This window comes from Marmota flaviventris, chromosome 17, assembly GCF_047511675.1.
Source record: "Marmota flaviventris isolate mMarFla1 chromosome 17, mMarFla1.hap1, whole genome shotgun sequence".
NCBI lineage: Eukaryota > Metazoa > Chordata > Mammalia > Rodentia > Sciuridae > Marmota > Marmota flaviventris.
This window is the reverse complement of record NC_092514.1, coordinates 41,821,664-41,846,733: the sequence shown is the minus strand read 5'-3', so window position 1 is coordinate 41,846,733 and position 25,070 is coordinate 41,821,664. Positions and strand designations below refer to the sequence as shown.

The 25,070-nt window shown below is 35.3% G+C and overlaps 1 protein-coding gene and 1 pseudogene across 3 annotated transcripts in view; one reads left to right on the top strand and one right to left on the bottom strand.

Moving 5' to 3' along the window:
- Positions 1 to 25,070, top strand: part of Usp32 (ubiquitin specific peptidase 32) — a 167,360-nt gene that overhangs the window by 2,033 nt on the left and 140,257 nt on the right. The window lies entirely within an intron of this gene.
- On the bottom strand, positions 17,600 to 23,785 carry LOC114104224 (large ribosomal subunit protein uL22m pseudogene; annotated as a pseudogene).

Below are 25,070 nucleotides of genomic sequence, written 5' to 3'. Positions count from 1 at the left end.
TTAAAACATGTATTTGAACAAATTATTTGTTAAAACTTTATTTGTAAAGATTGAATGCTTTTTACCAGTTTAGAGGAAAATTAAAGCAAAAAAGAAGAACAAGTTGATAAAGTAGCATTCCATCATCATTTTTTTTTTTTTTTTTCAGTTCTGGTTATTGGACTCAGGGCCTTGTCCATGTTAGGGAGAAGCTCTACCATTGAGCTATATCCCTGTTCTTTTTTATTTAAATTTGGGACAGGGTCTTGCTAAATTGCCCAGGCTGATTTAGAATTTTCAATCTTTCTGCCTCATCCTCAGAATTAGCTGGGATTACAGGTATATACCACCTTGGTGGGCTACAAAGTAGCATTTCTAAATGTAAACAAGGAGCCTTTTTCTTTTTATTTTTTTAAAGTAGGTAACTTAAATATGGTGCTGTTTACTCAAGTAAATGTGGGACTTTAATGTAGAATTTCTTTCAGAAAGGTTACAGAAGTTGTTTATAGAGATTTTTTTTAAATATTTTTTTTAGTTGTAGTTGGACACATAACCTTTATTTTATTTATTTATTTTTATGTGGTACTGACGATTGAACCCACCGCCTCACAAGTGCTAGGCACTAGGTGAGTGCTCTACTGCTGAGCCACAACCCCAGGGCCTTTTTTATTTTTTTTAAAAGGGTCACTTTTATTTATTTATTTTTAAAAATATTTATTCACAATACCTTTATTTCACTCATTTATTTTTTACGTGGTGCTGAGGATCGAACCCAGGGTCCCTCGCATGTGCATGCGGGACTCTACCGCTGAACCACAACCCCAGCCCCTTTTGTTTTGATATCCTGAACTGAAGGATTCTCCTGCCTCAACCTCCCAAGCCGCTTCCTGCTACCACTCTCAACTTAGAGAGCTTTTGATGAAACTAAAAAATGATCTGAAAACCTTTTATTGGCAGTTGAATAATCTACATAAATACTAAAATCTGCATCACTTAGTTTCATTTGTTTGTTTATAGTGTATAAGGTGAGTGGTGTCAGGGAAATAGGATTTGTCATTTCACATTACTCTAATGTGAACTATGTGAATCATTATACAAGTAAAAAATGAGCTTGATGAAACTACTGAAATATTTGTTCCTTGGCTCTAACTAAATGATTGAATACTATTGCTTGTTCATAATTAAATAGCATTAAAAATACACTCCAATAAGTATTATCACAAACAAACATGGAATTGTAGGCAATTTATCTTGCAAAGAGGACCTTAGAAATGAAGTCTTATGTTAATGACAGATAACTCTGGATCTGAGTGAAAGGATGCCTAGTGACTCATTTACATTTGAGAAGCTCTAGAAATTAGGAAGATTGGATTTGCAACCTATTTTAGGTAGACTGTATGTCAGTTACATAAACCTTAACATGTTGTCTGAAAGTATACCTTTAAACATTTTTAAGGAGATGTGTAAGTGGTAGCTTTTTATTTTGGGTTCATATCTTGAGTAGAGCATAAGGGAGGACTTGACTCTTGTTAGTGCATGCGATTTCTAGAGAAGTATGCCTATTGTATTTCGTTGATGCTGAGAATTTTAGCATCTATATTCTTCATTTCACTTCTCTTATTGCATCTGTTGCTTTTTTGGGGGCGGGGGTACTGGATCTTGAACTTGGGCCTCAAGAGCCCTGCCACTGAACTACAATCCTAGCCCTTTTAAGAAAAATTCAGTTTGAGTAGAGTCTTGCTGATTTGCCCAGGCTGACCCCAAACTTGTGATCCTTCTATTATACCCTCCCAAGTATCTGGGAGTACCAGATTGTGTCATCATGCTTGGTTTATAGCTTGTGCATTTTTTTTTTTTTTCCAGTACTGAACCCAGGGGTGTGTTACTACTTAACTACATCTTATCCCCCACTTCCCCCATCTCATACCCTCCCCCTTTTTTTGAGACAGAATCTTACTAAATTTCCCAAACTGGTCTTAAACTTATCCTCCTGGCTACTTGTGTATTCTTAAAATTATATTTTAAGTTCTAGGAACATAGCATTAAAAAACATTGTGCTGGGCACAGTGATGCAGAATTGTATTCCTAGTGACTTGGGAGGCTAAAGCAGGAGGATTACAAGTTTGAGGCTTCAGCAATTTAGCAAAAACCTATTTCACAAAACAAAACAACACCTGGGTTGGGGATGTAGCTCAGTGGTAAAGTGCCCCTGTACCACATAATACAAATAACAAAAAGTATTGAAAGAAAGGTGAGTTGCAGTTTGTTTAGCATTTCAGAACTCAAATCTTAAAAAATCTTCTCTAGTTCTTTCCTTCCTTTTATCCTCTGGAAATAAAATTATAAGAGTGCGCGCATGTACACGCTTTTTGAATTAAATGGTTCTTGACTTTTCAATTGTGGTAATAAAATATAGTGGATAAATTTTTCTAATTTCCTTTTTTTTTTTTTTTAAGATGGACAGCATCCTTTTATTTTATTTGTTTATTTTTATGTGGTGCTGAGAATTGAACCTAGTGCCTCACAAGGCAAGGGCTCTGCCACTGAGCTAGAGCCCCAGCCCTTCGAATCCCCTTCTTTAATTAGAATTTGGCACTTATTTTGGGCTAAGTAGTGGGCTGATGAACTGTAGTGTGTCAGAAAGTTTTATTGTGCATTTATATTTTGATTGTTCCTTTACTCATTTATTCAGCAAGTTTTTACTGAAATCTGGTTATGAATTAGGCATAGATGAAACACATAAGAATAAGTCCCTTTCTGTAGGATCATATATCCTGGGTCAGTGATCTCCATGTATACCTTAAAGTATATACAAGACTCTCCATAAATAGTGGTAATAAAATATTAGAACTTTGATCTGAAGTTCTAATTTGAGTATGTTTAATAATGGACACAAACTATTTAAAAGTAGTCTATATGCATGTCATTTATAAATGATTAACATGTGGTATATTAAGTGCCTTAGTGCCTTAAAAGGAAATGCTATGGGAATACAGAGTTAGGTTTGGGTATCTGTCTTGGAAGTGCCCCTAGTGCTGTACTCATTTCATAATATGTGCTCAAAAATGACAGGTTAAAGAACCTAATTTCCTGGTCCCTTATAGGTGGTTGTATTTGCTGTTAGAAAAATTATTTTGCGGGCTGGGGTTGTAGCTCAGTGGTAGAGCACTTGCCTGTCATGTGTGAGGCCCTGGATTCGATCCTCAGTACCACATAAAACTAAATAAACAAAATAAAGGCATTGTCCATCTACAACTAAAAAAAAATTATTTTGCTTATCCACCAATCCTAGGATGCATTAAAACACTGACTCCCTAACCAAGATTTTGTTCACCAAATTTCTGATTATTACCATTATAATTTCCTTAGTTTAATACTTACTGTGATGTTAGCTAAGCTAGTTTAGCATAATATCAGCCTCTGAATGAAAACTGAATTTCACAGCATTATTTATTCTGTCATTAAGCCTTTATTTTTCTTCATCTGAATTTATTAAATTCACCAATAACTTTGTGACATTTAGAATAGATCCTGGCCTGTTCTTATTACTTGTAATGGAGAAAAATGAGGATTTTTAAAAATTGGTCTGCTCATATGTAGTTAGGTAGGTGCCATTCTTCATAATCTCCAGTTTTTACATTTGGAGAGTCAGTGACAAATACACCAGTGAACACTGGATTTTGGGGGATGAGCAGGATGAGATGACATCAGTTGCTTATTAGTCCCACTTACCAAACTGAACAGCTTTTGTTTGTTTTTGTTGTTCATTGTCTTTGTGCTTAAATGAGACTTTACAGTGGCAGCCCTCAGGGTTGCTTTCCATAAAAATGTGCAATTTCGAGTGAGTTGGGATTGTGATGCCCAACCAGTAGCCAGATATTTTCACAGGAGAAAGGGAAGATTTTTGGCACTTGGAAGATTTTTGACTTGGTTGCAGAAAAGTAATTATTATTATTAGGGTACTGATTAGTATTATTTCTATGACTATAGAAAATCTGTTTTTTGAGCAGTAGAAATTGAGGTTGACAGTTTGAATTAGAAATTTCAATGTTAAACAGCTGCAGTGGTGGATTTTATTTATTAATTAAAAGTTAGTTTTCTTGTAGTGGTGCTGAAAAGACAAGAATGGGACTGACAGTTATTTTCATACTGTATCCAGGAAGTGTGGCTTCTCTTTAGAGGGGTTATTTATGTTTCTGTTTTTGCCTTTTGGGCCTCATGATATTTGTGTTTAAATTGAGATATTTAATTCTTTTCTGCATGCCAGTAAGTTCTTCTCATTTAATAATTGGGAGCTCATGGAAGTTAGTGGTGGATATTTAATTATTGACAAAAAACCTGATAAAACTGTGTTTTTTGAGAATATACTATTATAGTTAGAAACTTATCAATTCAACAACACCTACCTATTCAAAGATGATGGGTATTCAAGGCCTTTTCTTACCATCCCTCTTTATTAGGGATTTAGTACTCATTAACCCAAGACTTTTTTTTTTTTAGTATCTTTATTTTATTTTTATGTGGTGCTGAGAATCGAACCCAATGCCTCATGCATGCTAGGCGAACGCGCTACCACTTGAGCCACATTGCCCCACTAAGACTCTTTATTTTAGGAAATTCTCAAGTTCATCACTGTCTTATGAATGAGATTTGGGAAAAATTGATATTTTAAAACCTTTCTATAACATGTTTCTTGATACTGGACTGCATTAAAAGCAGAGTTATACTAAATAAGGTTTTACAGAGGAAGTTCTCTTTCATTTCTATAAAGAAGTTAGGTTGTTCAAGTATCTTACCCCTTTGGAAAAAAGCCTTGTAACATTCACTGTGGTTGTTTTTTGATAATATATGAGATTCTGTAGAAATTCCTTTGTGAAAAAGGATTCTTCTATCAATATAGGGCTCCACTAGTCTTACCCATGACAGTAAATGGCACCACTATTCCAACCTAGTTGCTTAAGCCAAAAATCTGGAGACATCTCAGTTTTTTACTCTCTAACCTATTTCCTTATCTCCAGTTTGAATCTGTCACCAGATCCTGTTACTTTGGGGGCCAGTCTTTTTTTTTTGGTTAATGTTTATTTTTTAGTTTTAGGTGAACACAATATCTTTATTTTACATGTATGTGGTGCTGAGGAGCGAACCTAGTACCTCATGCATGCTAGGTGAGCACTCTACCACTGTGTCACAACCCAGCCCTGGGGGGCAAGTCTTTTAACTTCTGCTGCTCATCTTCATTGCTTCTACTCTAGTCCCAGCTCCTGTCATCTCTTGCTAAGACCATATAGTGGGTTTATAATGTCACACTGTACTATGCTCTTATAATCCAAATCAGATCTTCTATCCTTTCTTTAAAGCTTATTATTATGTTAGGGAAAAAAATATAATCTTTGTAGTGGTCTACAAGGCCTAAATTACTTGGCTCCTGCTTAAAATTCCAACCTCAATCGTAGTAATTTCCCTTTTGTCTTCTTTATACTAGCCACATTAGCTTTCTTTTTCTTTTTGGAACATAATTGTGGCTTGCCACCTTTGCATTTGCTGCTTTCAGCTTGGAAAGACTATTTACAAATTTTCACACATCTAGTTTATTTTCATACCTGATGCCCCAGCTCAGATGCATTGAGGAGGTCTTGTTTATCACCTTATATAAAGTGGTATTCTTCTGTCACTCTTGTAATATTCTGAGTGAATATTAGTTTGTAGCCTTTCTGTATGATTATTATGTTTATTTTTAGGTGTGTTGCTGAATCCCTGGTACAAAGATAGGTGCAGTGCTTGCTTATTTGTTTGCAATACTGGGGACTGAACCGAGGAGGGCTCTACTACTGAACTACATTCCAAGCCCTTTTTAAATTTCCTATTTTGAGAGAGGGTCTTACTAAATTGCCTGGGCTGGCCTAGAACTTTGAATCCTCCTGCCTAAGCCTCCTGAGTAGCTGGGATTGCCTAGTGTATATTAAATGCTTGATAAATTTTGGATGATTGGGGGAATGTATAAATGTGTAATTTGTCAAGAGATGTAGAAAACTTGTATAATGTTTGTAAGTTTGGGACTAAAAAATGGAATATAAACAGGAGTTGAATATACTAAGCAACATGAGTCTCAGATTATTTTCCTTTTCAGCAACTTTAAAAAAGTTTTTGCTAGGGCTGGGGATGTGGCTCAAGCGGTAGCGCCCTCGCCTGGCATGTGTGCGGCCCGGGTTCGATCCTCAGCACCACATACAAACAAATGTTGTGTCCGCCAAAAAGAAACTTAAAAAATAAATATTAAAATTCTCTCTCTCTCTCTTTCTCTAAAAAAAAAAAGTTTTTGCTAAAAGTTTTGAACAATAGTTAAAAATATATTAGTCTTAAATATAATATATGCTTTATATATTGTGACTTGTTTCAAATATTTAAAAGTTGATATCTAACAAATACTTGAGACAACGGAATGGGAGTAAAGTAACTTTTATGCTTACGTGAACATGAGAGTGCTTTTTTTTAGTTTTAGGTGGACACGATATCTTTATTTTGTTTTTATATGGTGCTGAGAATCGAACCCAGTGCCTCACGCATGCTAGGCGAGCACGCTACTACTTGAGCCACATCCCCAGCCTTAAAAAATATTTTTTATAGTAGATGGATACAATACCTTTATTTTATTTTTATGTGGTGCTGAAGATCCAACCCAGTGCCTCACACTTGCTAGGTGAGCGTTCTACCAACTGAGCTACAAACCAGCCCCCATCTCCATCCCTTTTTATTTTGAGACAGGCTCTTACTTAGGTGCCAGGACTGGCTTTGAACTTTTAATCCTATTGCCTCAAGTCTCCTGAGTTGCTGGCAAGTCAGATGTGTGCCTCTGTGGTAGTACATTTAACTTAGAGGGGATCTCCTTGATTCCCAGTTTGTCCTTGAACTCCTGGGCTTAGGTGATCCTCCTGCCTTGGCCTCTGAGTAGCTGGAATAGGGACTAGCCGCCACAAGTACTTGGTTGCCTTACTGGGTAAAAAGCCCCCCCCCCTCCCCCAATGGTGCTGGGGATCAAACTCAGGGCCTTGTACATGTTAGGGAAGCACTACCACTGAACTACATCCATAGGCCCTCTTTTTTCTTTTTTTTTACTAGCTCCTTTTTCTTTTATACTTCATGGCTAATGCTTCCCCCCACTTCTTTTCTTCATTTGGTTTTTATCACAGTGATAGATGACCAAAATTTAGAATCAAATAATAATACAAGGCTTATTACTGAAAACAGTTGTACATACCCTTAATTCCTCTCTCCTCCACCAGTTTTCCTTTCCTCCATCAGCCAGTGCCTTAAATATTTTAAATTTCTTGGTTTGCTCTTTGCTTATATATTTCAAAATAATATGCTTATTCTGCTACTTTTGTCCATTTAAAGGCTTATTTATTGGCTTCCAACTATTGAACATGAGGATTTAGCTGTATGTTCTACCAGTTCACCAAACATTCAAATATATTCCTCCTGTCTTCCCATTACCTCATCCTTTGTGTGTGTGTGTGTGTGTATTATACACACACACACACACACACATATATATATATATATATATATATATAAAATAATTTTGGTTAAATTAATGTCAGTGTTTACATTATTAGACCTTTTTAAATGTTTTTCAAAGCTAATATGGTAGGATTATTTTTCTTTTCCCTACATGATTTCCTTATTTTTTTAATCTTTATTTAATTTATTTATTTTTATGTGGTGCTGAGGATCGAACCCAGGAAGGACCTTGCACATGCTAGGTGAATGCTCTACCGCTGAGCCACAATCCCAGCCCTGATTTCCTTATTTTAATAATTGCCTTTTTTTGTTGTTTGCAACTGTTTTTATAATTCAACCTCAAAAGCTTCTGTCTTCTCCATATATTCAGATACGTCATAAGTTGTATATCCCGTTTTCTGTATCCCTTGTTTCCTCTTTATTTATTTATTCCATATTGGTGGAGCTCATTTCTGGTAGCTTCTTAGAAAAGGTGTCCACAAGGTAAAGTTTCTTGTATCTCTACTTTTTCCTTCTCTTTAGTTTTCAAGAGCTTCTGTTTCTTTTATCAGTTAATTATTCTGAAAGTGTCTTTTAATAATCATTATGCTTGGTCTCTGGTCATTTGGATTTTTTTTTTAAACAGAGAGAGAGAATTTTTTAATATTTATTTTTCAGTTTTTGGTGGACACAACATCCTTATTTTATTTTTTTATGTGGTGCTGAGGATGGAACCCAGCGCCCTGCGCATGCCAGGCGAGCGCGTTACCGCTTGAGCCACATCCCCAGCCCATCATTTGGATTTTGGTTTAAGACTTAGGACAGTTTTCATTGCAGTGATCAGAGACTGGGGTTTCGAAATGCAGTTTTCATGACATACCAGTAGACTATAAAACTCCACGAGGGTAAGGACATATGTATCTGTCTTAACTGGTATGTCCCTAGTACTTGTGTAGTGCATACCAAATATTAACTACCAATTCACATTTGTTGAAGGAGTGAATTGGATATCAAAGCAATCTTTTCTAAAAACTAGGTTGTATTTAGTGGAAACTTAGGGTGTGTGTGTGTATGTATGTATGTATCTTAAGGCTTATAATTGTATGTGTATTTTACTTTTAAAAATAGTTGCATTCAATATGTCTGTCATTTTTGGCTCTACTTTAAATATGGTTTTGGAATTTCTTGATGAGCAGCTGTGGTAGGAAGCTGTGGAGCCTTCTAACAGTTGTTAGATTAATAAATTTGGTTTGGAGATTCTTTAGTTTAGCAAGCATCTATAAATGAACTCTTTCACTGAGTGGAGTGGAGGTTTATAGACTGATGTTATTCTTTGTCAGAGATGCTAACTTGATAGCATATACAAGGTCCTGGCATCAATCCCCAGCACCACCAAAAACAAAGACAAAAACAAAAAAAAGCTGACTTGTGGAACCACTGGTACTATAGAGATTCAAATTGAAATTGATAGAAGATTGCCAAGCAAATATACTTAAATAGTAAAAGAAATGGGAGATCACCTGAATGAACACTTGGCAGAAAACAATGTCTCATAGAAAAATGTTCCAAAGTTGGAGGTGTAACTCAGTGTTAAAAGTGCTTGCCTAATGTGTGGGGCGCTGGGTTTCATCCCTAGCACCACAAGGGAAAACAAAAAAAGTTTTACATTTTGAATGGAACATATTTTAAGTTTTTTTTTTTAGTTGTAAATGGACAGCATTCCTTTATTTATTTTTGTATGCAGTGCTAAGGATTGAACCCAGTGCCTTACACATGCTAGGCAAGCTCTCTGCCACTAAGCCCCAGCCCCAGCCTACATATTTTTTATATTATTTTAGTAGAGTCCAAAACTAAATGCAACTTATTTTTCTATAACTTTTCTTATATGTTTCATGTCTTTACGAATTACACAGGCCCAAGCCAGAAACCAGGCCATTAATTGAAATACTTTTCTTTTTTTCATATTTAATTTATTTACAATACTACCTCTTTATACCTTCTTATCTTCTGTTCTCCATCTGTAAAGTCATCAACTTAGATTAGACCTTCATGTGTACGTTGGACTGTACCTTGCCAATCTATATATTTTTACCAAAGTAATCTTTCTAAGCTCAGCATGGCAAACTGGTAGTTTCTGTGATTTGGTTTCTCCCTGAACTCATGTCTTTGCAAATAGAGTGGAGGATTATAGTCTGATCTTGAAATGTTCTACTTCTCCACAGGTTCTCCTTTCTTCTTTTATATACATATGTATGTGTATATATACAACACATATATGTACACACACATATAGTTTTTTAATTGTAGATGGATACAATACCTTTATTTCATTTACTTTTTAATATGGTACTGAGGATTGAACCCAGAGCCTCACATATGCTAGACAAGTGCTCTAGTACTGAGCCATACCCCCAACTCAACTCCCCCTTCCTTTATTACTTACATGTAGTAAAATGCACACATTTTACTGTATGGCTTGATGAATTTTTAGGTGTGCGCCCAAGTAACCACCATGCAAAATCAAATATAAATTTCCAGAATCCAAATACACTTCTTCCTTTCCTATCCCAGTTGATACTGTCCCTCACAGTTATTCTGACTTTTGTCACCATAGATTGCTTGTACTATTTTCACACCTTATGTAAATAGAATTCGTGCAATATTTACTTTTTTGTGTATGCATGGGTGAAATAATTTTTATTTTTAGTTCTCTTTGGTACTAGGGATTGAATCCAGGGGTGCTTAACCACTAAGCCACATCCCCAGCCCTTTTTTATATTTAGAGACTGGGTCTTGCTGAGTTGCTCAGGGCCTTGCTAAGTTGTTGAGGCTGTCAAGTTAAACTTGTGATCCTTCTGTCTGAGCCTCCTGAGCCACTGGGATTACAGGTGTGCACCACCATGCCTGAGTCGCTCTCCCTCTCTTTTTTTGTTTTTGATTTTTTAAAAAAGTTGACATTTATTTATTTATTTATTTGTATGTGGTGCTGAGAATTGAACCCAGTGCCTCACACATGCTTGGCAAGCGCTCCATCACTGAGTTACAACTCCTGCCCCTGATTCTCAATTTTAAGACTTAAAATTGAAGCATTGTTTTTATTTATTTATTTATTTTAGTTACACATGACAGTACAATGATCTTGACATATCTACATTTGAATCAAATGGGGTATAATTTCTCATTTTTCTGAGTGTACAGGTTGCAGAATCACATTGGTTTGAAGCATTCTTTCTGTGAAGGAAATTGCTAACAAGATTAATTACTAATGTCTTGAAATTAGGGCCAGTGTGTTTATTTCTAGCATTTGACATAGTGGTAGGCATGCTTATCAATGAACTGGCATGTATCTTTCCCTTGAACTATCAGGCCAGATTTTTTTTTTTAAATATTTTTTTAGTTGGACACAATATCTTTATTTATTTTTATGTGGTGCAGGGGATTGAACCCAGTGCCTCATGCATGCTAGACAAGCGCTCTACCATTGAGCCACAACCCCGTCCCCAGATTTTTTTTGTTTAATAGTCTTTGGTTATACATGACAGAGAATGTATTTTTTTTAAAAAACAGTTTTAATTAGTTAACATGACAGTAGAATGCACTTTGATGCATCATCTATAATGGAGTATAATTTCTCATTCTTCTGGTTACATATGTTGTAGAATCCCACCAGTTGTATAGTTATAAATGTACGTAGGGTAATAATGTCTGATTCTTTCTACTATCCTTCCTCCCCCTAGCAGAATGTATTTTGATATATCATACATACATGGAGTATATATAACTTCTCATTTTTGTAGTTGTACATAATGTGGAGATACACTGGTCATGTATTCATATATGAATGTAGGAAAGTTATTCTATTGTCATTCTACTGTCTTTTCTATTTTCCAATTCTCATTCCTTTTCTCTGCTCCCTACTCTCCCTGTTCAATCTGGTGAAGCCCCTCCCATTGTGAGTCAGCATTCACATATCAGAGAGAACATTAGGCCTTTGGTTTTTTGGGATTGGCTTAACATTTCACTTAACAAGATAGTCTCCAATTCCATTCATTACCAGCAAATGCTATAATTTCATTCCTCTTCATGACTAATACTCTATTGTATATATTTACTACCTGACCAGGTCTTTTATATTAAAAAATATTTATTTTTTAGTTGTAGTTGAACACAATATGTTTATTTTGTTTATTTTTATGTGGTGTTGAGGATCGAACCCAGGGCCCAGCATGTGTGAGGTGAACATTCTGCTGCTGAGCCATAACCCCAGTCCCCTGATCAGATCTTTATAATCAAAATTAAGCGGGGCTGGGGATGTGGCTCAAGCGGTAGGGCGCTCGCCTGGCATGCGTGCGGCCCGGGTTCGATCCTCAGCACCACATACAAAACAAAGATGTTGTGTCCGCCGAGAACTAAAAAATAAATATTAAAAAAGAAATTCTCTCTCTCTCACTCTCTTTAAAAAAAAAAAAAAAAAAAAAAAAACTAAGCCCAGGAATTGAGCTGTATTAGAAGTTTTCCCTAACACTGCCCTTATTCTTCCTCCTCTGTTTTGCTATAAAAAACTTTGTAGTAGTCATCCCAATACATTACAGCTGCTAGTTTGATTGTCTTTACTTTTTTGATGGATTTCAAAATAAGGATTAAGGGGCTTAGAGGTGACTGACAGGGGCTTATTAAAATGTTAATTGAGATTGTGGAACTTCTCCCTGTTGCCTGCCTACTGAGAACAGCCCTCTGATCCATGGGAAGAAATGTTGACTGAAAGAAGGGATAACTTGGTGCTCTATGAATAAAGAAAGCTGACAGAAAAAAGCTGGTAATGATAATCTATTAAGTTGTAGATTTTTTGGGGGGGTTGTACCGGGATTGAACTCAAGGGCACTCAACCACTGAGCCACATCCCCAGCTCTATTTTGTATTTTATTTAGAGACAGATTCTCTGAGTTGCTTAGTGTCTCGCTTTTGCTGAGGCTGGCTTTGAACTCAAGATCCTCCTGCCTCAGCCTCTGAAGCTGCTGTGATTATAGGCATGTGCCACTGTGCCTGGCTAAGTTGTAGTTTCAATAGAATAAATCATTGTTTGACTGATGTTGTTTATGTAAATAGTCAAATATTCCAGAAATATCAACATTTATTATTAAGGCATTATAAATAATGCTTCCTAATCCTAAATTAAAGTAATTTGAACCCATGAAGCACTCAGTAGTAAATATAAAAGAAAGAAGAAGACCTTTTATATAAAGGCTAGATTTTTTTTGAACCCAGAAATGTTCTACCACTGAGCTATGTCCCTAGCCCTCAGTTTCTTATTTTTATTTATTTTTGATACTGAGGATTAAACCCTCTGGTGCTTAATCATTGAGCCACAACCCCAGTCTCTGTTTTATTTTGAGACACGGTCTCACTAAATTGCTGAGGCTCGCTTTGAACTTGCGATCTTCCTGTCTCAGCTTCCTGAGTTGTTGGGATTACAGGCGTGTGCTACTGAATCTGGCCGTTTTTTATTATGAGCCAGGTTCTTGATAAGTTACTGAAGCTGGCCTTGATTTGACATCCTCAGCCTCCTGAGTCACTGAGATTACAAGCGTGGGCCATCTTGCCTGGCTCGGAACTAGTAGATTTCTGATTTGTGTATAATTAGCACCTTTGTTTAAATTTGGGTGGCCACTTTTTACAGGTTAACCTTGGTGTGATGATTCTTAGGTATGTCTCTTGAACAGCGAGTACTTAGTGTAAATAGGGGACTTGGGAAAGTCATGTAAAAATTCTATGCATTTTGGCACCTTTTTTCACCATGTAATTTAATTTGATACATATTCCTTTTTTTTTTTTTTTTTAAATTTAAAAGAGGGTCTTAGTGTTGTGCTCAGGCTGGCTTTAAATTTAAAATCCTCCTGTCTCAGCCTCCCTACTATCGGAACTACCAATGTGCACTATACCAATTGTCCCTGCTTAAAAATTTTAACCTCTTCTCCATAGTAAGCATCCTATGGGAATAATTGGTTTGCTCTTGTCATATTTCTGTCACTTCTATTATCTGGGATGACTTTTTCCTCCCCTCACATCTATTCTGATAATTGTATATTATACAAGGTGTTGACAAGACAAGATGAAGTTAGATTGTAAAGATTTATTCTCATTTGATTCTGTCTATTCTGGTCTTTGCCAAAATCTTAACTTCCTTTGCTAGCCTTTGTGGTGCATGCCTGTAATCCCAGGTACTTGAGAAGAAGCTAAGGCAGGAGGATCACAAGTTTGAGACCTCCAATTTTGTCTCAAAAATTAAAAAGGATTGGGGATGTGGATCAGTGGTAGCATGTTTCCAGTGCCACAAAACAAACAAAAATCCTGGTGTCTTCTCAGGAATTGTTGATGTATTATCTAGCACTTATTTATCTCCTCTGAAATCTTGTGACTCTTAATTTACATCCTTTATATTTGAGTATTTTTCATACACATGATATTGTTTCCTGTGTAATGGTTTACTCTCCCCACTAGATTGAGATCTTGGGGATGAAACTTTTTTTTTTTTTTTTGCACTGTTCTAAGCACTCCTTAGGTATTTACCATGTGCTTGATGATTGAGAAAACCATATGGTTATAATCATTGGTTTATATAATTGTGATAGGTTGCTTTAAAAAAATTCATAGTTCTTTCTTAAATAAGAATTTAAGAAATTTTTCTTTTTGGGGCTGGGATTGTGGCTCAGCGGTAGAGCCTAACATGGGCGGGACCCGGGTTTGATCCTCAGCACCACATAAAAATAAAGGCATTCGTTGTGTTGTGTCCATCTACACCTAAAAAAATAAATATTAAAAAAAAAAAAAGAAATTTTTTTTTAATTACACCCTTTTAGTTTCATTTCCATGTCTTCTAAATGTCAGATAACATTGGTTCATATCTCCAGCTTCCAATTTGTAAGTATAGAATGTGACTGCAGGTTACAATTATAGGTCTTAGAGAACTGCACTGCATGACAATTCTATTTGTGATAGAAGAATTTATTAGAAGATAAGACAGTTGTAGGTTGCTTTGGAATTTAGAAGACTTGCTTGCCTCATGTATTTGTGTCACTTTGAGGATTTGAAAACATACCCCAAATGTCTACTCTTTACCAGTGCCTCTTGTGTTCCTGGCTGTGGTAAGCTAAACTGAAAGAGGGTAGACTTTGCTGTTTATCTTAGTGTGTTGAGTCCCTTTGTCTGGAGTATGGTAATTATTTATGCATTTTCCTATGGAAGTGAAAATAACTGCGGGTGGATTTTTTAGCTCTTCAAAGTTTTCATATTTACTAAGTCTTCACAATTATCCTTTAAGAGTTAAGAAACCCTACTGTTTTTCTTAATTTATGTAGGGGCTAATTTGACAATACATTGTTGTAAAATATTCTGTAAAAATTAGTATATATTTTTTGAAAGTATTTTAACATACTAACACATAAATACGCATTTTTTATGTATGTTATGTATCTCTGAGAGAGAAGCAGTATTATATTTTCAACTAAGTCATTTTTTTTTAACCACTAAATTGCCTAGGTTGAACTCCTAGTCTCAACTGATCTTCCTGCCTTAACCTCCTGAGTAGCTGGGACTACAAGTGCATGCCACCACACCTGGCTCAACTACATCTTTAAAATTAATTATTATTATTATGGGTACTGAGGATTGAACTCAGGGCACTTTACTACTGAGCTACATCCCCAGACCTTTTAATTTTTTTATTTAGAGACAGAATCTTGCTGAGTTGCTAAGTGCCTCTCTAGGTTGCTGAGGCTGGCTTTGAACTCCTGATCTTCCTGTCTCCCCAGCCACTGGGATAACAGGCGCTTGGCTGAAAAAATACTTTTTGAATGAAAAATGTACATATTTATGAGGTATAGTGTGATCTCTTTCTGTCTCCCTTTCTCTCCTTTTCTTCTTTGTGAGTGCACTACCACTGAACCACATCTCAGCCCCAATATGATATTTCAGTATATATGTTTTCATATATATATATATGATCAGATCAGTAATGATTATTTCCTTATCATTACTTTGTGTTTTGAGCCTCTTCATGTTTTTTAGGATAATTAAGATACTTCTGGATTATTTCATTTGTTTTTTTTGGGGAGATGCCAGGGATTGAACTCAGGGATGTTTAATCACTAAGCCACATCCCTAGCCATTTTTTTGTATTTTTATTTAGAGACAGGGTCTCACTGAGTTGCTTATGGCCTTGATAAGTTGCTAAGGCTGGCATTGAACTCATGATCCTCATTATTTGAATTTTTGTTGAATTTTCCCATACTCAGGTATACACATTTTTTTATGGTTTTCCAATCCATTTTATTATTTTGGTAAAATATGCATAACATGAAAGTTATCATTTAAGGTTTTTTAAGTGTATAAATTATACACTATTATACTAATAGTGTCCTTAAGTATATTCATGATCTCATACAACCTTCACCACTGTTTGTTTCCAGAACTTGTTCCTCATCCCAAACAAACTCGCTACCCATTAAACAATAACTCCTCATTCCCCTTTTGCCTAGACCCTGGTAACCTCTGCTGTACTTTGTGTCTCTGAATTTGCCTGTGTAGGTACTGAATTAAATAGAATCATATATTAATCCTTTCATGCCTTATTTCACTTAGGTTAATGTTTTCAAGGTTCATCCATGTTGTAGCATGTAGCTGAATTTCATTCCTTTTTCTAGCTGAATGCTGTGTATATACCGCATCTTGTTTATACGTTCATTTATTGATGGGACATGTGAGTTATTTCCACCTTTTGGCTATTGTGAGATGTTAACATTGGTATACAGATATTCTTTTGAGTCTCTATTTTCAATTCCCCCATCCCTGTACTGGTATTGAATCCAGAGGCACTTTGACACGGAGTCTCATCCATAGCTTTTTTAGACAGGCTTTCATTAAGTTGCTGAGACTGACCTTGAACCTGCAATTCTCCTTCCTCGGCCTCCTTAGTACTTAGGATTTATAAGTGTGTACCACTGGAGCTGGCTCTACTTTCAGTTCTTTTGGCTCTCTACATAGGGATGAAATTTCAGGGTCATATGGTTATAAGTTGTATGTTTAAATTTTTTAAGGAACTACTAAACTTGTTTCCACCCCAGCTGTAACATTTTATATTCCCACCAGCAATGCACAAGAGCTCTATTTTCTCTATATCCCATTCAGTTTTTGTTATCTTTTTAAATTAGTAGACATCCTAGGGAGTGTGACTTAGTATCATTATGGTTTTGATTTGTAGTTCCTTAATGACTGATGATGTTAAGCATCTTTTCATGTACATATTGGTCATTGGTGTATATTTGGAGAAATGTCTATTTAAGCTCTTTACTCATTTTTTAATTGGATCATTTGTTTTTATTTGTTGACTTATAGGAGTTTTTATTCTGGATATTAATCCCTTATTAGAAATATGATTTGCAAATATTTTCTCTCATTCTATGAGTTACCTTTTATGTTCTTGAAAATACCTTTTGGTTAAATGTTTTAAATTTTGATGAAGTCAGTTATGTAGTTTTGAATTTAAATGTTATAGATTGTGCAGAGATTATAACCAATTACAAAGCATTGGTAGATTGACTTCACAACTGCAGAAAAATAGCATAAAAGGAGCCTTAGTCCTTACACCTGTACCTTCCAAAATGAAGAATCTGTTGGAAATATCTGAGTAATTTACAGTATGTGGGTAAATTAAAGCAGATGGTACTGGTTAAAAAAGCAGTGATGTCTGTGAAAAAGCATAGGAGAGCCAACTTTATTTCAAATCTTACCAGGAGTAAAAAAAAAATCAGGATTTTCATTAGGGAACGTCAAAAAATGTTTGTCTTTATTACTGACTACATGTACACATATTGATCTTATTACTGAATACCAAAAAAAAAAAAAAAAAAAAAAAGTAGTAGTAGTACTCTGTGTGTGTGTTTTTTTGCCTTTAAAGTTTCTTTGTTCTCTTTCCTCTCCCCTAACCTTTCTCAGTACTGGGGGATTGAACCCAGGGATGGGTGCTCTACCAGTGAGCCACATCCCCAGCCCTTTTTAAAAATTTTAATTTTGAGATAGGGTCTGGCTAAGTTGCTCAGGCTGTACTCAAACTAGTGATCCTCCTGCCTCAGCCTCCTGAGTAGCTGGGATAAGCATGAACGATGGTCTGGCTGCAGAGGTCCTGAATATACTCCATGGTGTGAGTGACTGTTGTCTTTGGTTCCTCAGGTGAATGTTGGGATCCTTCCACCAACTTGGTAAAATGATGACAATAAACTTTCTCCATGATTCCAAGTGACCTCCGCCTGTGGTTGCTAGTGGATGTGTTTCAGGCACTAGCTTCACCCTAAGGTAGACTCAGCTGTCCATAAAATGGATCTGAGTCCACATTGTGGTTGGTCTCTTACTGCCATATTTTGTGCTTCTAAAAGAACTGTTTAATTTTTTGTTCCCCTCCTTTTTGTGTCACTGAATTCCATTTGAGCCAAAGCCTGGTCAGTGGACATTCCTCACATTAATTTTGCCTTTTTTTTAACTTTGTTTTTGTGGTAGATTTTTGTTGGTCTTTGAAGTTTGCCAGGCAGTTGTGGAGGGTAAACAATTTTATTCTTCCTCTCCCATCTCCCAGAAATCTCAAGTGAAGCCCTTGTGTGAACATATGATTGGGGTAACACACTGTCAGGTGAAAAGAAGTGGTTTCAGAGGTTTCAGTCCATGGTTGGTTGGCCTCATTTCTTTGAGTCTAAGGGGAGGCAGAACATCATGGTGGAAGGGCCTGTAAGAGGAAAGTTTCTCAGTTCATGGCAACCAGGAATCAGAACAGTGCTTTATTTGTATGAATTCTTAAATTTTACCTTTGTTAACTCAATTGTCTTCGGTGGTTAAACTGACATTTGTCTAGAATACTGTAAATTTCCAGAATTCAATTGTTTATTAAAAATCTATCCAGAGGGTTGGGGTTGTGGCTCAGTGGCAGAGCACTTGCCTCACACATGTGAGGCTTTGGGTTCGAGCCTCTCCACACCACATAAAAGTGAATAAACAAAGAGATTGTGTCCATGTATAACACAATTTTTTTTTTTTTTAAATTGATATATCAAGAATAGTAGCTGAGGCGGGCTTTGAACTAATGATCCTCCAGCCTCAGCTCCTGAGCTGCTGGGATTGCAGGCATGCACCATTGTGCCCAGCTCTCCTTTTTCTTTTTTAAATATAGAAGAGCTAAGGGGATTCTACTGATAAGGCCAAAAAAAAAAAAAAGTTTTTTTTTTTTTTTGAGGGGGAGTACCAGGGATTGAACCCAGAGGCATTTGGCTATTGAGCTACATACCCAGCTCTTTTTTGTAGTTTATTTAGAGACAAGGTCTCACTGAGTTGCTTAGTGCCTCGCCATTGCTGAGGCTGGCTTTGAGCTCGCAATCCTCCTGTCTCAGCCTCCAGATCCTCCAGGATTACAGGCATGCTCCTCCGCGCCTGGCAGTACTTATCTTTTCTTATTATGTAACTAATAATTTGGATTGAGCATCTTTTCTATGTCTAAGTTTGGCTCAGTTTCCAAGTTTTCTTTTTTTGTGCTGTCAATATTGTGAAATACCTGAGAGAGCCCCTTTAATTTAATTTTTTTAAGAGAGAGAGAGAATTTTTTAAAAAATATTTACTTTTTAGTTTTTGGCAGACACAACATCTTTGTATGTGGTGCTGAGGATCGAACCCGGGCCGCACGCATGCCAGGCGAGCGTGCTACCACTTGAGCCACATCCCCAGCCCACAAGAGCCCCTTTAATTTAAATTTGTTTTTGTGAGCATCACCTCCTCTGGTCATCTTCTTTCTCTTTATTACCTTCATCTTTTTGCCACATCTTTTTAATTTAATTTTTTCTTTTTAGATATGCATGACAATAGAATATATTTTGACATACATATATGCAATATAACTTATTCTAATTAGGATCCCATTCTTGTTGTACATGATGCAGAGTTTCACTGGTAGTGTATTTATATGTGAATATAAGAAAGTTATGTTCTATTCATTCTACTGTCTTTCCTATTCTCATCCCTCCTCCCTCCCATTCATTCCCCTTTGTCTAATCTAACTAACTTCTATTCTCCCTTCCTCCCTCGCTTATTGTGTGTTAGCATCCTCATCAGAGAGAACATTCTGGCCTTTGTTTTTTTGGGGGGATTGGCTTATTTCACTTATCGTGATAGTCTCCAGTTCCATTCATTTACTGGCAAATGCCATAATTCCATTCTTTATGGCTGAATAATATTCCATTGTATATATACCACATTTTCTTTACCTATTTATTCATCTGTTGAAGGGCACCTAGTTTGGTTCCATAGTTTAGCTATTTGTGGATTGAACTGCTATAAACATTGATTTTTTTTGCTACAGTCTTGTTGAGAAGTCCACCTTTAGTAAGGTCTAGCTATATATCAACAATTCAGCATTCTCATAGTCTGTTGTTTTCTTCTAAATCTCTCTTCATGTTTAGTCCAGATATAGCATTATCACTTTTCTTTTTTTTAAATTTTTTTAGTTGTAGATGGACATGTACCTCTATTTATTTATTTATCTTTATGTGGTGCTGAGGTTAGAACCTAGGGCCTCACACATGCAAGGCAAGCACTCTACCACTGAGCGCTCTACCCCAGTCCTGCATTATCACTTTTCTTTGTTGCATTTTCATCTTTGTTGTGCTGTTCCCTTGTTTGATTATCAATTTTCATGAAATATTTTGTGGACTTACTGCACAACTACTCTGGATGAACTAAATAGCAGATACATAATGATCAATCAGTTTTGAAAGAAGTGATTTGGTCAGTTAAGATGATGTGCTTCATAGATTGAAGAACTAGCAGAGAAATTTGTTCTTAACATAGCTTTTACAGTTAATATATTGTGATGACTGAAATTTGAACTGTGTTTTGGGGGGACTTGTGCTAATTTAACTGTGGGAACTGTAATTCATGCCTACTGTAACCATGCAAGGAGGACATTAGTACACATTTATACATTAGTATGTCTAAATGTGAAACATATACCTTGACAGAGACATTTGAGGAATGTGGTGATTGGTAGGGAAAAAGATAGGAGGCTTTGCTATATAACCTCACATTTTTTTTTTTTTGTAATTTCATTTTTTCTTCCTTCTTAAAATTGTACAGGCTTCCTGTCTTATGTGGTTTATTTTCTGTGGTTAGATTTTTAGTATTAGGTACTTTTTATTTCTTGGAGAATTGATTAGCAAAGATATTAATAATTTTTTTCACCAAATGATTTATGACTATTTATTATATAATGTTTATACTTTTGAAAGAATTATGAATAACCTAAGTGTCCATTAGTAGAGGATTAGTAAAATAAATGTTTTATCTATACAATGAATATTGTACCCATTAAAGCTCATATGAAATATTTTATGTATTTTATTTTTGTAAATAATGTATGTAAAGAAAACAAATTGGATATATGTTTTGCAAACATTAACTGTGTGGTACAGCTGAAGGTAGTTTTTATTATTATATCTTTTTTATAATGAATTTAAATTGTTTTTCAAAGACTCTCTTATTACAAAATAAAATCAGAAGTAAAAAAAGAACTGTCATCTTTTAGGCCTTTTTTTCATGAATAACCTATGTTTCACATGTGATGTAATAAGTAGTTTTTTCTTTATGTTGGTATTTCATTGGAATTTGAAGTACCCTTTTAATTTAAAAATTTTTGTGATATGCCTTTTTTAGGTTAGTAGTTTTCAGATTAATGGGTAAAATGCTTTTTGTGCTTTATAGCCAGTTGCTTCATGAAAATCAAATGGTGTTTGTGATGTTTCCAATAGCTTCTTTTAAATTATTTCCTTTATTGTTTCACAACTTTTTGAAGTATTTTGAGAACCAGAAAAATTGCTGTTTGGTAATGTTACTGAAAGTATATTGATGCAGAGTATGATAAGAAAAGAGGTCTTGGCCTTTTATTCAGTTAATTATAATTAATTATAGTACACTAATTATATTTTAAAATAAAATTAAAATCTGTTTTTAAAAAGTGTAAAATTCTTTCCAATCTCAAAGTTTTATGAAGAATTTTAAGATAAATTTTGAGTTTATCCTTCAGGTAATCATCTAGTAAAGATGTGAAAAATATTTTGTTCATCTGTGTTCTATAAAGAAGTTAAAGGCAGATTATTTTAAAACTTGAAGTAGAAAAAATGAAATTTCATGAGAAATCATATTTTCCTTTAAGAAAGCTCTTCTTTTCTGTGTATATTAGTTTCTTTTCTCTTTAAAAATTATTTTTAAAAAATTTTATTAAAAATTATTTTAAAATTTTATAAAAAAATTAAACATTTTTAAATTAAATATTTATTAAAGACCTTCACTGTTCTAGGTTCTGTACTGAGAAAGAATACTACTTTCTAGGTAGTATCCAAACAGGGAGCAAGTGTTGTAAGCAAAGGCAAACAGGAATATAAACTACCAACCAATCACACTTTCATAAAACTTACTTAAAAAATTTAAAAGCTATATAAAAGTATTGTTTAGAGATTGGAAAATATGAAGAAAATTCTGCTTAATTCTGTCAGCTAACAGTTAATTATTTGAGTTAACTTTTTTCAAGTTAATATTTTCTAATTGTTTTAATCATTATGTACATGCAATTTTGTACCTTGTATTTCTGAGATGTATGTATATATACATATCTTTAACTTTATTTATTTATATTTTTATGTGGTGCTGAGAATCGAACCCAGTGCCTAACTTGTGCTAGGCAAGAGCTCTACCACTGAGCCACAACCCCAGCCCTGAGATGTGTATATATATATATTTTTTAAATATTTATTTTTTAGGTGTAGATGGACACAACACAATGCCTTCATTTTTATGTGGTGCTGAGGATCGAACCTGAGTCCCGCCCGTTCTAGGCGAGTGCTCTACCACTGAGCCACAAACCCAGCCCCAAGATGTATATTTTTAATCAGTGTTATATATGCCTATAGTTTAAAGTGTTAAATAGTTTGAACAAGATTTGTTAAATGAGAAGCAGTTCTCTTAACCTTCCTTGGTATTTTCTCCTTCCCTGAAACCACATTATATTCTGTTAGTTGATCTTTGGTATTTGGTATTGATTTTTTTAAAAAAACTTCATATACACATATATTTTTGTTGATGGACCTTTATTTTATTCATTTATTTGTATGTGATGCTGAGAATTGAACCCAGTGACTCACACATGCAGGCAAGCACTCATCCACTGAGCCACAACCCCAGCCCTGGTATTGATTTTTTTCAGATTTACACATTGACTTCCCATTTCCTTTTTTAAAAAAAAATTTTTTTAAGTTATAGATGGACACAATACCTTTATTTATTTATTTATATGTGGTGCTGAAAATCGAACCCTGTGCCCCACGTGTGCCAGGCAAGCATTCCACCACTGAGCTACAACCCCAGCCCAACTTCCCTTTTCTGAGCATGAGAATTTGGTCTTTGTTCCTCTCTCCCCCATAGCCACTTCCCTCTCTCCTGTCCTTATTACTTGTTATAACCATAGTTATATGTTAATGTTAGATAAATATTCAGTGTTTATCTTATCATGACCCTGTTTATATGATCTTCAGCTGAGTTATGTAATAGGCTGTGACAACTTTTTTTTAGCATAACCTTTGTTTCCCTGGAGCCAGTAATTGTTGTGGTTTTGTTTTTGCTTCATATTCTAAGTAGTTGTCACTTATTTAGTAGTAACCTTGGGAAATTGATTTTTGGTGAATTGTTGCAGAGGAAACCCTGTGTCCTGAAGCTATTCCTGCATTGTCCCCCATGCTTCTCCAAGTTATAACTTTGAGTCTTTCAGAAAAGACAGCCTCCTGACATCCTTATTACATATATAGACATGATTACTGACCTAAGGATGAGATTCTTTATATATATATATATATATATATATATATATATATATATATATATATATATATTTTTTTTTTTTTTTTTTTTTTTTTTTTCCTTCTCTTTCCTTTGGGAATATACATTGGCTTTGGGTACACTTCAACTCGTGAGGGCAGCTTCTTCACTTAAGTATCTTTGCCCCATAAGTCAAGTGAGAGCACCTTGGCTATGACTGCTGCGCCTGGTACTTTTTGAGGGTGGAGAGTGAGGCACATGTTACTTTACCAAGATTCCTGTCAAGACTACCAGATGTTGGCAGTTTCTTCTTCTGATGTCTCCTGTGGCTGGCCATCTCACTGGTTTCAAGCTGAATGGTTACTGTGTGAACCTGACTCATATTTATGTTCTGGGGAACTCCTTCACCATTCATCCTGGGAATTCTCTACTAGATCTTTTGTTACTTGGATTCCAGATGTTCTGCTTTCTAAATTTTGTCTCAGTTTGAAACATGACTTCCTCTTGGAACTTTCTGAGATTATGAGGTAATGTATTTGAGATAAGCTTGACAATATTTTAAACCTATCCTCATACTTGACTAAAAGTCTGAGTTAAAATTCTAAGTTAGAAATAATTTTTCTGGGGCTGGGGATGTGGCTCAAGCGGTAGCGCGCTCGCCTGGCATGCGTGCAGCCCGGGTTCGATCCTCAGCACCACATACAAACAAAGATGTTGTGTCCGCCGAAAACTAAAAAATAAATATTAAAAAAAATTCTCTCTCTCTCTCTCTGTCTGTCTCTCACTCTCTCTTAAAAAAAAAAAAAAAAGAAATAATTTTTCTTCAGAATCTGTAAAGATACCACCTCAATTTTAGCCTAGCTTCCCAAGTAGTTGAGATACCCCGTGCCATTCTAATTTTAGAACCATGGTAATTGTTTCTGTCTACAGAAGTTGATTGGATCTTTATTCTGAAATTCCACCTTTTATATGATTCTGTTTTCACCTGTTTGTTAAAATGAGTTCTTTTAGTCTGAAGACTAGTCTTCTTCAGTTCTAGGAAATTTTCTTTAATATAATAATTTCAGAGATAAATTTTTCTCTTATAGTTTTGTCTGAAACTTCTTATGTTGGACCTCTGAAGGAATCTTCTGATTTTCGTTTTGGGCTGAGGATAAAACCAGGAGCCTCATGAATGCTAAGCTTGTGGTCTTCAAATAATTTGACATTCGTATCTGAGTGTTGACTTTACTAAACATTTGTCAACATTTGGTAGTATAATTTGCAAAAAATTTTTTTGCCAATTGAATAATCTAAAAATGACAGTTTTTAATTTGTATTTTTTGGATAGTGTCAAGGTAGAGAACCTTTCTCCACATTTTTGCTAGTTGTATTTCCTCATCCTTGTAAATTTTTTTTGTTCTTTATTTCTTATCATCACTATTAGTTCTGAAAATTGTTCTTTAAAATCAATTTGTAGTTGGGCATAGTAGTACATGTCTGTAATCCCAGTTACTTGGGAGGCAGAGGCACAAGAATTGCAAGTTTAACGACAACTTCAGAAACTTAGTGAGACTTTTTCTCAAAATCAAAAATTAGAAGGGCCAAGGATGTGACTCAGTGGTAGAGCACCCCTGGGCTCAATAGCACAAAATGAAAAAAAAAAAAAAAATCAGTTTGTAGAACACTTTAGAATAAATACCTTAAATGTTAACCACTTC